This window comes from Pelecanus crispus, chromosome 1 (genome assembly GCF_030463565.1).
Source record: "Pelecanus crispus isolate bPelCri1 chromosome 1, bPelCri1.pri, whole genome shotgun sequence".
Taxonomy (NCBI): domain Eukaryota; kingdom Metazoa; phylum Chordata; class Aves; order Pelecaniformes; family Pelecanidae; genus Pelecanus; species Pelecanus crispus.
The window spans coordinates 10,360,958-10,375,273 of NC_134643.1; the positions used below are offsets into that span (position 1 = coordinate 10,360,958).

At 38.7% G+C, this 14,316-nt stretch overlaps 1 protein-coding gene across 1 annotated transcript in view; it reads left to right on the forward strand.

Annotated features, from left to right (window-relative positions):
• SEMA3A (semaphorin 3A) overlaps positions 1-14,316 on the forward strand; it is a 170,717-nt gene that overhangs the window by 52,998 nt on the left and 103,403 nt on the right. The window lies entirely within an intron of this gene.

Sequence of the window (14,316 nt, forward strand, 5' to 3'; positions counted from 1 at the left end):
ATATGGTAAATAGGAAGGCAGGGCTGAGGAAGGGGAAAAAAAGATAAAAAAAAAATACATGCATGCAATAAGGCAAACAAATACTTGCACAGCACAGCCAAATGGGAAATCATTGTGGTTACCAAGGTATAACTGAGAGTGGAACTTGGCCCCATGTGTATATGCTATTGGCCTGATTTTCAGAGATGAGTCTGTAAAATATTCATAATGCCAACCATAAGCCTCTAGAGAGCTCCATTTGAATAATTTCCTAGGTCATATTAAAAATAGTTTTGTCAGTCTTTACCTAGGCCATAGAGGACAGTTGTCTTCATAAAAAGCCATTTGGGAACAGTAGAGGTTGTTTAGGCAAAAACTAAGAAACAGGGGTTAAGCTATATATGTGAAGGGACAGCTAAAGTGCCAGGTACTTGGGCTATCTCATTACACAGAAATAATACATTTAAATTAATCCCTCTTCAGGTTCACAAATAATTTTCAGGAGTACTTTGCAAGGTGAGGACTAGAATATCTAATATTCAATGTTAAAAAAAAATAAGGCTAGTGTTAAATGTCTGAGCTAATTAACTAACCTTGCAGTTTGATCTTATACTGAGTATTATGACATTACATTAAGTAGATTTTTTTTATAGCTGGCTTTGAAACCTAGAAAATTAATAGGAGATTCAGCACCTAGAATGAAAGTATACTCTTTTATTTGTTAATAATTATTTTTAGAAATTCACAATAGTAAGAAAGAGTATATTTTATACATTGCACTAGGCTGATTCCAATACATTCATTGTAAATCACTGTTATTCTGGAGTGAGCTGGGAAGTTCAGGTGCCCATCCTCTGACTGCGGTCAGCTTGAGAGGGCTATTTATACTGTAACTATTTTATTCACCTTGATTCTTTTTCTTCCTATGGTACTAGGGTGGCTACACCTGCTGATCACGAGAAAAAGGTGAAGCCAATACCACATTCCAGTGCTGTCTGTGACCCTGGCACGTTAGTTGCCTGCTGTGGTCCTGTGCATTAGAAGCAGCCCTCCCATGAGCTGGTGGAAAAGAATAAGGCAGAACAGGGGTACAGAGTTTGGGACACAGTGCAGCCCAAACTGAGGATAACAGTAGTACAGCAAAATGTTGCTAGAATCAGATAATTTGTTTTGAAAAACGTTTTTCACATATATGGGTTGTGGGGGGTGGATTTGCTTTCGTTTTTTAATTTTCAGACTTCTCTACAAGAGGAGGTGAGAAATAAAAAAAATAAAGGCATAGGTCATAAGTGATGTATGTCTAATTTTGGTAGGCAACTAGAAGGATGGAATATATATCTGCGTGTTCAGGTCATCATCTTTAAATACGTACAGCTATCTATTCTTGCCATAAAACAGTGCATTACAAACAAAGTACTTAATGTAACTGCTTTAACTGTAATTACAGATAAAGATTACGGATCATTCAAGAAACTTATTATTCTTCCCTCATTTATTCCTTAAAGCCATTGTCAGTGCCTTGGGAGTGTGAAATATAAAGGCCATAAAAATAACTCAACAGACTCTCATTAGAGGGAACAAGAGAAATAGAGGACAAATAAAGTGGCATATAAAATGTGCTTGATTTAATATTGCTTTCAGCGTGTACCACTGCTAAGATATCAGATACTCTTCACTTGTGATGGTTCAAAACTTTTTACGTGACAGTCTACGCTTCTACATAGAGGTCTTTTTTAAATTTTTTTTGTTTTAATTATTGATCTCCAGGGGAACTCAGTGCTGAAAATGCAGGTCCCCACTAATAGGCCAGGTGCACTGCAGCAGCTGCAGCGCAAGTATAACCCCGGCTCTGCCCCACTGCTAACCTCAGCTATGACCTCTGCGATTTCCTCTCATAATTATAAGAGGTAATTTACTGTCGTTTTCACTCCTTCAGAGGGATTCCTTATACTGACGCTGTCAGTCATGCCAATCTAGGCGCAGCAGGTTTGTAGCTCAGGACAGTCCACGTGGGATTTGAGGAGGGCGGCTGACTTAAGCTGTTCCCCTCTCCTAATATCCCTTTGTTCCTTAAGCAGTCATTTTAATTTCTATTTCTTGCAGGGCTTAGTATATGTTAATTAGTCAAGCTTTGCTCAGTGGATAGAAAGATGTACCTTTTAAAGTATGCTTCGGATCTTTTTTTAATATGGGTAAGCTGAGAAGAGAGGCTGAAAGACTCACCCCAGCTATGCAATACTTACTTACAGCAGGACTTCTCTGATAGAAGTTAACTGCTACACTTTCCCATAAAATACAGACTTTTTTCCAATAAAATCATAATTACTGTCCCATGCAAGTACTTAGTATTACAATATATTTCCTTTTCCTCAGTATAGAGTATCACAAGCACCGAACTAACATTGTTCATGAAAAATTAGACTATAAATAACAAATAAACAAATAACTTATTTGCTTATGTAATTCAACTAAATGAGCAATTCTGTGAGGATTTCTTACTATTCCGGACTTCAGTCTCTCATTTGATCTATTCTGGTTGCTGTAAGTCCCGTGAATATTTCTCATGATTCCTGACCAGACCTTGGTAATGATCAAAGAAGACAAAGTCTCTGCAGAATATTTCTCAGTTATTATACTGAAATTACAGTACAGACATGCTGCTAGTCATATCCCTCAATATTTTGATTTTAAGATCTCACAGGCACCTGGGACCCAGCAGAAATACATGGCAATCTCTGCATTACATATGGGTTAAATAATAGGTAACTGCAAAAAAAATGTGGCTACAATTCCACTCTGACATTCCTGGGATGTCATAAACCAGCACAGTGAAGCTTGGGTGATTTACAAAAGTTACCAGAAACACTAGTTAGTTTTGCAGGTAGGGATGGGGTAGGGATAGCTTCTTGACTGGAAAGCTCATCTAGGCCTTAAAGCATTAATTTACTATTGTTTTAAAAGTTTGGTCTGCTGTTTAGTCGATTCATCTCTGCACTAGGTTTGGCTGAGGCACCGTAGCCGCAGTTAGCATGGTACACAATTAATCAGAGAAATCCCTATTAAAGGTTATGATAGATTTCTATGACCTGAAAGCTTTAAAGATGTGTTTCTGAAGGGCACCTCAGGATGTTATTTTCGAGTGTGCTTTGACTATCTAAACTATCTAAAAGTAGCCACTTTTAAAGATCCCAGCTCAAATTAAATTGTTGAAATGGTGCTTTCTGGCCTCTATGTGTATAAATCTTTAAAATTTCAGTGGGTACTCTAACAAAGTCATGTAGGACAAGTTACATGATGACAGATATTATACACACTTTGCATGCTGTATGAAATCGGCTACTCCCTGGATGTTTCTGGTGAGAATTAAATGTTGATATACAAACAGATACAAAGAGGACCAAGCACTTTCACTTGGTACCAGCAAGCTTCTACATACGCTCTGTCACATGAACAAATAGGTCCATACAGAGAGTTACACTTTTGTGTCATTTCCCTTAACAGCTAAAGTGTATCAGCACAATTGTGTGTCCATTAACACTGACTGCATTATAATTTATAGGAGATAGACATTGACTTGGGTTATTTAATTGCCGTCAGATTTTACCTAGTTATTAACTCTTACCTGAATTAACTGTGATTCATTTTTTTATACTTGATAGTTCTCTTGGTGGTAATTTGGAATCACTGTAGCTCAGAAACCTTCTCTCAGTTAAGAAGAGACAAGACTCTTCACATTATACATGATATAACTATATTCTGTGCATGCTTCTTTGCATTTAAGTGTGGCTGGCACTTAATATTGAGTTCATGGTTCATGCAGGTAGAATCACATGGCTGTAATTTAATTCACCATCACATTTGTAATGATAATATGTAATTTAACCCAAAATGTTCATATGCCATCTCAGTTTATGCTTCCTTTAAAGTTTTCTATCCCTCCCCTAAATCATCGGAAGTTTAACAATTCCATAGGCTTATAGGTCTGTCAGTGTGCAATGATTTAATTTGGAAAGAAAGAACAAAAACAAAAAAAAAAGAAAAAGTGTTGTGTAACTTAGCAAGTGTCCCTCAGCCATATCTGGTGATACTTTGGAAAAACAAAGTTGGCAATAAATGAGTGCTATTCCCTATAATTCATTTTATTACTGTTGTTGCCTTAGGGAAAACAGAAGAACATGGAGGCAGAAAGTAAAAGTAATTCTTTTCATCTGTTATTGTAAACAAAGATCTGAAAAGGGAATCTAAAAATTAAATATACAATGCTGGCTGGATCTAGAAAGCCTGCTTCTAAATTCATCTGACAGGCACAATTGTTCCGGTCAAATTACCTCTGGCCCTTTGGGTGTGCCAAAGAGAAGTTCATTCCTTTCTGTCAGAGTTCTTCCTTTGAGGACAAATACAGCCAGATTTCCAGCTTGTCTATCTATCACCAACCCTCACCGCCATCCCTGCTTCCTTTCTGGCTCCCTGTCTCCAGCGTAGCACTGAAATCCTTTAACAGAACCTAAAGACCCAGGATCCCCATCTAGCCTAGGGAAGAGGTGAACATCCCCTGGGAGTAGGAAGGGGTAAAGTGAGCAAAAATTCAAAGCAATGGACCTCCACTGAGGTTAGGGACAGAATTTACTCTCAGTATTACCTACTACAAGGAGAAATGTGACTTATGAGCCGTTTGTAGACAAATAGTGCCACTGTATATCCTTTCCAACTCTACAAGTGTCCCAGTTAGTATGCTGGGATTATTAGCTTGAGGGCTGCTCACCTGTAATATTGTCCATGATCTTTAATGTGGGCATGATTTCCTACCAAAGCGTTTCTTACCATTTGTGAGACGAGAGGGTGAGACATTTTGTAAGTAGTGTGCTGCTTTAATATTGCTGCTGCGTACAACTGCTTTGCATAGGCTACGAACAAACCAGAAAGAGGCGTATGGGTAAAAAAACCCAAACAAACCTACAACCCCTTCACTTAGAGGTGAACTGAGCTTGGTAAAAAAGAAGTATAATAGACTGGAATCTTTCAAAGTCCTGTGAAGCTCTCTAATATAATTTCCTGCCCGCCCCCGCCCCGGGAAACTCTGTGCCAGCTCCAGTTCTTGGATGGACCGCCACAACACACCCACCAGCATAAAGCCGCATTTATGGCTCGTAGTTCAGATGTTGATCCTACAGCTTGTGTTCATTTAGACATTTGCATATATTTCTTTATATGAACTGACCAAGGCAAATCAGTTACCGTAAGGTAATAACATGTGTACTTATACAGAGGAAGAATTAAGTTGGCAGTTGTTCAGATTTTCATATTTTACCCACTTACGTATCATGGGAAGTCATTTAAGTCTTTGAGCACGGGGAACAAATTGATATAGATCAAGGAGACAGCTAATTTTCCAATTTTGGCCTTATTTTCCTGTTTATAGGTGTGACTATAGAAATTTGCCTCTGAAGGAAACTTAATATTCATCGGATTTAATGCAGTCTTGCAGAAATGTTTTCTTTGTTGTTTTTGAAATACAAAGTCACAGAGTTAGGAAAGGGGAAGTAAAGGAGAAATGAAGGAAAACTTGTTCCCAAAATGATGGGGTTTAATTTTTTATCAATAGGTGTTCCTCATAAGCCCTAGTTTGGCCTTGGCAAAGTCTGAGAATTACTTTTATTTATGGCTGAGTTACCAGCTATTTCTATTTCAAAATTATGTTGGGTAATTCTTTGTTATGATTTATTGCATCCCAAGATGGACAGAGTAAATTTATTCTTTGTATGTTTCTTTGCAAAGAAACACATTCACTGGATAACTAGTAAAAATGATTGATATGTTTAGTCCCTGTTTTCTTTCAGGGATTCACTATGAAGTTCATGAAGTCAGAGAAAAGCCTTTTTTTGGTGTCAGTCACTCCCCGCGCCCCCCCCCCCCCCCCCCCGAATTTTCTTCACATTTTTTATATTTTAGCAAACAGACTGGGATTTTTTTTTATTTTGTTTGGTTTAGTTTGGGGTTTTTTTTCTGTTGCTTTAGTAAAAGGAAGGCTAGTTTAAAAATTAAGGATAGGCCTACTCTGAAAGATCACATATCACAGTTCCTCTACACTCAAGATGTGGTCACTATGTCATTATTGACTTTGTCCACAACTAATTTCCTTTCTGTAGTCCTGTTACTTACATACACCAAAAATAGTTCTACTAAATTCATTCCTGCTGCACACAAGCCTAAAATATTGTCTTTTTTTCTTTTGTAATAAGTAAAAAAACTGAATACTAGTTAAAGTTCTTAAAATAACCTAGGAAATAATATGCAATTATTTCCTATGTTGAAGCTAATGCTTTGTTCAGTTTCCACATCTTTATGTCAACGGAAGATCTTTAGAAAAACTGTGGAGAAAGTTTTGTATTCTGAAGATGGAACAAGAAAAGTAAGAACAGTAAATAAAGGGAGAATCTGTATCTTTTTCTCTTGCTTTTTTTTTTTTTGCTTGTTTGTTATTTTTCTTTTTCTGACTGAGTGATGTGATCTGTGTTGGATCAAATAATCTATTGATCTCTTTTTCCCTTGGGTAATTCCCTTGGGTAATTTAGCAGACAATCTGCTAAATCCAAAGAAGCCTATTTAAGTTGCAAATGCAAAGAGGAAAGGTAGGAGGATGCAAATATGTATTTTAATTTCTTAGTTTTGCTCCCAATTTTATCATATGTAGCTGTCTAATTTGGGGAAAGGGTTTCTGAAATGGTTGCTTTTACCCAGTTTTCCTTTGAATCTCATACCATGATCAGAATAGGTAAGGTGTAAGCTCTTGCTGTTGCTGGCCATGCTTCAGTTTGGATGAAGAAAGCTACAATAAACTTTTTTTGCTTGCTTTCAAAAAAAAGAAAAATTAAATTTAAGAAAAAAAAAGGGTTAGATTAGATATTAGGAAAAATTTCATCACGGAAAGGGTAGTCAAGTATTGGACAGGCTGCCCAGAGAGGTGGTGCAGTCACCATCCCTGGAAGTGTTCAAAAAACGGGTAGACGTGGCACTTGGGGACATGGTTTAGTGGGCATGGGGATGTTGGGTTGATGATTGGACTGATGATCTTAGAGGTCCTTTCCAATCTTAATGATTCCTACTTTTTACTTTCATTATAAATAATCCAGCCACCAAGCCAGGAAACATGAAATTACTACTCTACCCTTAACTGGTTTAGTGGTGGACTTGGTAATGTTAGGTTAATGGCTGGACTGGATGATCTTAAAGGTCTTTTCCAACCTAAATGATTCTATGATTCTATAATTCATTCCCAATTAACATATTCCAAAACTTCAGGTTACTATACATGTATCATGAATATAAAACAAACAAACAAACAAACAAAAAACAAAACACCCCCAAAACCACCCCCCCAAAAAGCGACCTAACAACAAAAAAAAAAAAACCCAAACCTCTCAGCAAACTCTCATTTCAACAATTTCACTTTAGTGTCAAATTTTTACTGAGTGGGAATTTTAGACTTGTCACTTAAGGTTTCTCTGTTCAGCATCTGTCTGTGGTGTCAAAATAGTTTAATATCCACACACAAATTCCCAGATTCCCACAGAAAGGCACAAGTAACTTCACAGTCTAGTTTACAGAGTATGTTTATTTACAGGCACAAATATTGCTAAGCAACTGTCCCTTGTAGATGCAACAGTCTTTTGCTTCCTTTCAACACTTCATGGTTTTATGTTCACTTTCAGCATAGAAGTTTTAAGTATATTTGTCTTAGGTGGCTGTGAGTGGAAGTCGTTACAGGATATGTCTGTAATATGCTGAATAAAGGCAAGCTTACTGATACGGAATCTAAGTGCTTTATGTGCCTACAACAAGCTTGACAACCTGTTTGTCTGAAATACTCCACGCAATTAGCAGGTGTTGATCCTGTTTGGAAAGGTGAGGTGTAATCTGATTTCTCCAGGAGACAGGTGACTACTCCACCCAGATAGAAGAGATAAACCAGAGACACTCTTTAGATCTAGACTGTGGTTGCAACTTAAATTGCTGCTGGGCTTGGTGCGACTGCTTGAGCTGAAACCAAGCAGTATTGTTCATTTCTTTGCTAATAAAGTCATGCCAAAAATGTGGGACAGGATTACTCTACAGAGCAAAACCCATTTTGTTTTAGTTATGGTCAGAAAGGGACTGGCTGCCGCTTGACCTCAAGTCTTCCTAATGTTTTGAGTTATTCCTGAAATACTCTTCTGTTCCTTAAATAAATTCATTCTGTGCTGTATGAAGTACATACTACTGAAAAACATAATTCAAAATAAAGGAAGCTTGCTAATGCTCATAGAAGAGTTTAATGTACAGCAATCGTGCTGTGGTTGCAAAATCCTGAAAACCCACTTGTTTGCTGGACTGTATCCACAAAGGACTTTGTTTTGCCTTGTTAACTACGCATTAATCAGAGGTACAAAAATATGAGATGTCATTAAATCAGGCATTTAGTGCTGCAGCCTTTTCTTGATATCCCTTTAGCTGTTCACAGGTCCAAAACAATTATTATCTGCATCTGCTGAATGAAGATTTAAGGACTGGAAATATGTCTTGTAATTTGAACATACTGAATACAGAAAAATTTGGAGAAATTTCGCTTCCTACGATCGCTAGGTCAGATGGTTAGTGCTGACAACAAAGATTTGAAGGCCTGATGTGTTTAGTCCATGCAGTCAAGGGAGACATCCTTAAAGCATGGCTTCTAATGGCTTTGGGTTTACGACTGTTTTCAGGACAGACCCTAGGGAGTATTGCACCCGCCTTAGCTGCCTCCATGATTACCCTTAGTGGTAAACTCTGGGCAAATGAGCAATACTAGCAGTGACCACCAGATTTGCGACTAGGGAGGTAGGCAGGCAGGGAGACATTCTATGCAGTTTTATGGCTTGAAGGAATCAGGATATATCTGCTTTTTTTGGGCGGCTTTTTTTATATAATATACTTTGTTAGTTGGCTTCTTTTTTCCTGTCTTGATGCTTTAATGGTTTAAATTTATGCAGACATCCTGCAACTTGAGTAAATTATACATTTTAAATATTTTTATGAACTCTTGTCATATAAAAAAATCAGAGAGATAACAGGCATAACTTAATTGGAAAGATAACTGGAAGTACAGTAAGCTGTACTAGGCAACCAAAAATGTCTTATCAACCCTCATCAGCACCCTCAGTCTGAAATATCTCAGGGCACATCTTGACAGCAGAGGAAAATCTAAATATGGAATTAATCAAGGGTTCCACTGTAATGTTGGCAGTGGTCACCGTGCCTAAAAGTAGCGTCATTCCTGACATCACCAGAGGGATCAAGTCCTCCAGATTACGATCCAATATAAAGTCCTCCAGATTGCAATCCAATATAAGGGCCACTGGATCTGGGGATCTGTCAGCATTTCCAAGCTCTGAGGTGGGAAGACAAGCACAATTAGAATTCACTCCACAAAATAACATAGATTTGTAAAAGAGACTAGGTATTTTGTTTACCTAGACATAGTCTAGGTTTATGCTGGATTTGTGTTTGTGTGTGATGCAATGTACACTGCTTATAAGGCTTTGACTAGTGGGGATGTACTCCCCAAGAACTAAGTCAATAGAAATCCTTTTCTGTAACACAGACCCTGATACTTCAGCTGCCCAACTAACTTCACACAGCACTGCAGGCTGACTCTTTTTCAGAGGGTAGGACTATGAAACATTGATCCTGCTAATTGCAAGGTACAATAATGACAAAACAGGGATGGAAATGATGTTATTGATCCAAACTGCAAGAGGTACACGTAATAAATCATAGTCTGCAAATGTTTTCATGCCAGCTGGCCTCCGCCCCTCTAAAATCATCCACCTGCCTATACGGGTGCAGCTGGAAGGTTATCTCGTCAAGTACAGGTGCCAGGCATCATTTCCCCACCCATTAAGGCCTGCAAGAAGCTCCAAGCACTTGGGGACTTTCCTGTTATTGCCAATGTAGTGCTTAGCACGGTAGCTTTGCATCAGTGTTACCAACTAGCTTACGCCAATAAAATAAAATTTAAAAAGATCATTGCATTTTAACAGGACTGGAATAATTTACCTTGTTGCATGCCTATTCTGGGCCTGTTTAAGCAGACTGTGCTCTTTGACCAAAGTTTTTAAGTGCTACTGTAATGGAAAGGGGGGAACAGTAACAATTTTTAAATAGTCTTACTGCATTTTACAAAAACTTGCACACAAGCAGCAAGAGCTGTGAAAGCATGTGCCGTGTAGGGCTCATCCTGAAGAGGACCTCCTTGCACATGCTGCTTACTGACATGCTAAAGTGTTTGCAGGATCTAGCTGAGAACTGATCATCTGTGTACATGGCAATCACATGTATTTATTGCACTAACACTCCAGAAATATTTTGCTTGAAACAATGCCTCTGCATGCTGAAAAAGATACCTAGCTGATACAGCTGCCGATCACAGCTGGCAGTAGCCCACTAGCGAAAGATAGAAGTTAAAAAGGTCCCTGATAAGTCCAGAACATCTTTCAGCATTGTGATAAAATTGAATGACAGCAGTAATATCAGGGATTACTTGTTCTCCGTGGATATTCCTGACCTCGCCACTTGAGAATTCAACTAATTGGACAGAAGAAGAAAAAAAAAGTAAACATATTAATTAAACTCGTGTATGGGACTTTATGTAGAAACTGTCCATCCATTTGATTTGAAAGACAAAACACGTATTTATTTTGTTTGTCCAGCTGTTAGACGATAGCTTTAAATCCCCTTGTCCATCCAGTTTAGACAAAACCTTCTGATATTTTAATCACTTGGCTATGTGGGAAGCCTGAAATAAAGGAAGAATGTATTACAGGGTCTGATCCTTATCTGGATTAAATCAGCAGCAAACTGTTGAAGCTAATGATACTGTAAAGGATTATTTAGCCTTCTACTTACTGCTATGCATAATCGGGCCATTTGCATTTGCTGTCATATCTGAGAATCAGTATGGATATCAATGCTGGTTAAAAAAAGAAGAAACAGCTTTCTTAAAATAATGAGAAAAATTTGGATATTCGTTGGTCACAGGGACTTACCCTTTAACTTCCACTTAAAAAGATGTCATTAAAAACTCTTTGCTGCATCAGTAATCCAGATCGAAAGATGTAAGTTCCAAGCTTCTGGCAGAGAGATAATTACTGGAAACTCATAAAAAGCACCTAAATTCTGTTTTAATTTTCATACACGGAGCAGATGTTTTGACAGATGGATGGACTTTATTTTTGTAACTGTCCGGGAAAAGTCTGCATAACACAGCCTAATCAGTGTTACATATCTGTAATGTTTGTTTTTCAGTCTTTCTGCATTTGGCTCCTATGCTTTTGGTGGCAGACATTTTCTTTATAATTTATTTTTTCAGGCTAATCTCTCTCTGCATAAGCCCTTCTATCAATTTGATATATAAATATTAGAAAACTCTTAAAAAATAAATGTGTATGTTTGGTTAGTAAGTCAGACATATCGATCTTCATACAGTGGGTGCCCTTCTGGAAAACTTAATTAACACTTTACCTTCTCTTCAAGACAGGCCCTCTGCCCTTATAGATAGTGTATAATATTTGGAATTGAAATTTAGAGTTAAGATCTCTGTCCAGGCACCCTGGACCTCTTTGACTTTAATTCACACTCTAAATGTAAATGACAGTCTAATAATTTCTCAACTTGTTCTGCAAATAGGAGTGTAGCACAGCAGAATTTGCAGTGGGTTTGGTGCTTTGGCTGCATTACTGTAGTATGATGCAAATGGTTTCAGCCACTTTCATTTCAATAAACTGTCAGTGTGGAGCTGAGCATCTGAACCCCATAACATCCTCAGTCAAATTTAGAGGAAGCATGAACATCTATAATGTACCTTAGGTTAAAACCTTTTTCTCACTCAGTAATGCCCAGTAAACTTCTGGAACACTGTTCCTTCCAGGTGGCCAAATGAACCTTTAACTCCTGGATGCAAGGTAGAATGGATTCAGCTGGATGTCCTTGTGCCCTCATATGCCAAACCAGCCCCGGGAAAGCCTGTAGCATCTGCTTGGGCTTTGGTGAGGGATACAGTCCATATTGCTTCAAGCAGAGAAATAAACTGGATTGTGCCCTAAGTTTGGGGTGAGTGCTTCAGCCACTGCACGTGGCCGAGCCAGGACAAGGCACCAACCATTTCTTTGGCCATGATTTGGAGGATATTGGCCATCGTGCCATCACAGGGCTGTTTGCAGAAGCAGCTCCAGCAGTTACACTGTAAAAACAGCAGCTACCTAAAGACGTTCCCTCTGTCAGGACAGAGGCAGAAAGACCTCACAGGCTTTGCTAAGAGGTCTCAGACATGAGCCTAGCTGCTCAGATTTTAAGACGGAGGTACTTCTGAACAAGGCCAAAGGCAGAACCTACAGCTCTTGGCGAAACCTTATACCATTTATTGAAATATAAATGAAGATTAATCCTCTCCAGGGCTAGGCAAGATAAATGAATGGGGGTTTTGAGGACTGCAGCAACTCCCACATGATGTACCTAATTTTCTCTTTTCTACCTCAATCATTCTGTACCATGTGCAATCATTTATGCTTTCTGCGGTAAGTATGTATATATAAACTCAAGCTTTAGGGCATAAACCAGTGTTTAGCTTTATATAGACAAGAAAAGTTTCCTAATATTAAGCTGCCCAATATAGTAAACAGGATTATTAGGTGGAAGAATTTATAATGATTCACTATGGTGATTCCAGTGCTCCTCTTCTTCAAGATTTATTTTTGTAACCCATCTAAGTAATACTTTCCTGGCTACCGAGAACTTTGCAAACCTTGCATTCATTTTCATTCACATTATTAGGCTAAAAGTATTTTAAAATCCCACTCCACCCTGCTTTCACAAATGAAAAAAAAAACCCTGATTTCCACATGGAAAATAATTTTTAAAAGTCTAATTTTCTTCCTTTGACTGTTTTACTTGACAAAGAACAATATTCAAAAGGCATGGATATGTCCAGAATATGTTCCCTTTAAACAGCATCCCTTTCCCGGGGAAAGTGAAAATAGACACAGAGGTACTGGAGGGCTGAGCTCACGTGCAGACACAGTGTTTAAATTCCCTGATAATTTGTTCCTTACTGCTTCTGGCTCTGGGTTACTTCCTCATCCTCTAGCGGATATTTTCTCCTGTCTGCTGTGTTTTACCGAGATACTACATTTCTTTTGTTGTCTTTGTCTCCTTTCCAGTGCCTTACACTCTGAGATCATGCAGTGAAATGCCTCGTCCCGCTGGCACAGACCTTCACACTAACAGTGTGGTGCTGGCCCGGGGGTCTGGCAAGGGGAGACGCTGCCAAGTGGGACAAGCCCGGCTGGAGACACCCAAGTCATTCCAGGCCTCCAGCCAAGGGGGCCAGGGGGTTGCTTTGTAGTCGAGCTGATGTAGTCACTGGTGTCGGGACCAGCAGAGCCGTCTGCCAGGTTTCCCAACTGGAGGTACCACTGCAGAAGCCTTGCACTGTGGGCAGGACTGGGGAAACGGAGACTGAAAGTTGGAGTTGGTCACCCAAGTCTCATGTCGTGGCCGACCCAAGTCACCTCCCTGCACGTGCACTTTACCTGATCAGAATATCTTCTTTAGCGTACATGTGGGCTGAGATTTAGTCTGAGCGAATCCTTTAAAGCTGCTAAAGTTCTCACAGCATAGATTTACGGGAAGCTTTTTTTTTCCCATAGCCACGTAAACTGAGAAAACCTAATATTCACCATCACGAAGCAGACTCTTGCTAAGTTCGGAATATCACTCGCAAGCGCACAGGTACAACATTTCCACACGTTATGCTGTACCTACGCAGCTGGACTTGAGCACACTTAGACAAAGGAAGGAATCCGATTATCCTGCAATTGAAATCAATGTGCCTGTTGCTATTGTTCCAGCGGGAATAGCAGCGTCTCCCAGGCAGGGCAGAAACTTCACTTTGAACTTCCTGAGTTGACAAGGGCTTAAATCAGAACTGTAACTTTACTTTGATGTCATTTATTGCGATTTAATACCCCTCTTTATTTATTTTTTTACAATCATGTAAAATATATAAAGAAACCTAATCTGTTAGGGAGGTGTATGAGAATTTACTGAATAGACCTTAATGGTTCCTTTATGCAGCTATAAAACACAGGGAAGCTATAAGAGCAGTCTGAACTGGAGTAGGAACTTTAACTGTTATATAAATTTATTTGTCATAGTCAAAGGTTTATTGCTGCAGGTATTTACCTTCCCCATTGTTTAACTAGGTTGTGTATTTCTCAGACTTCTATGGTAAAAAACATGTTGTACAAGGAATTAAAGAGAACTTAA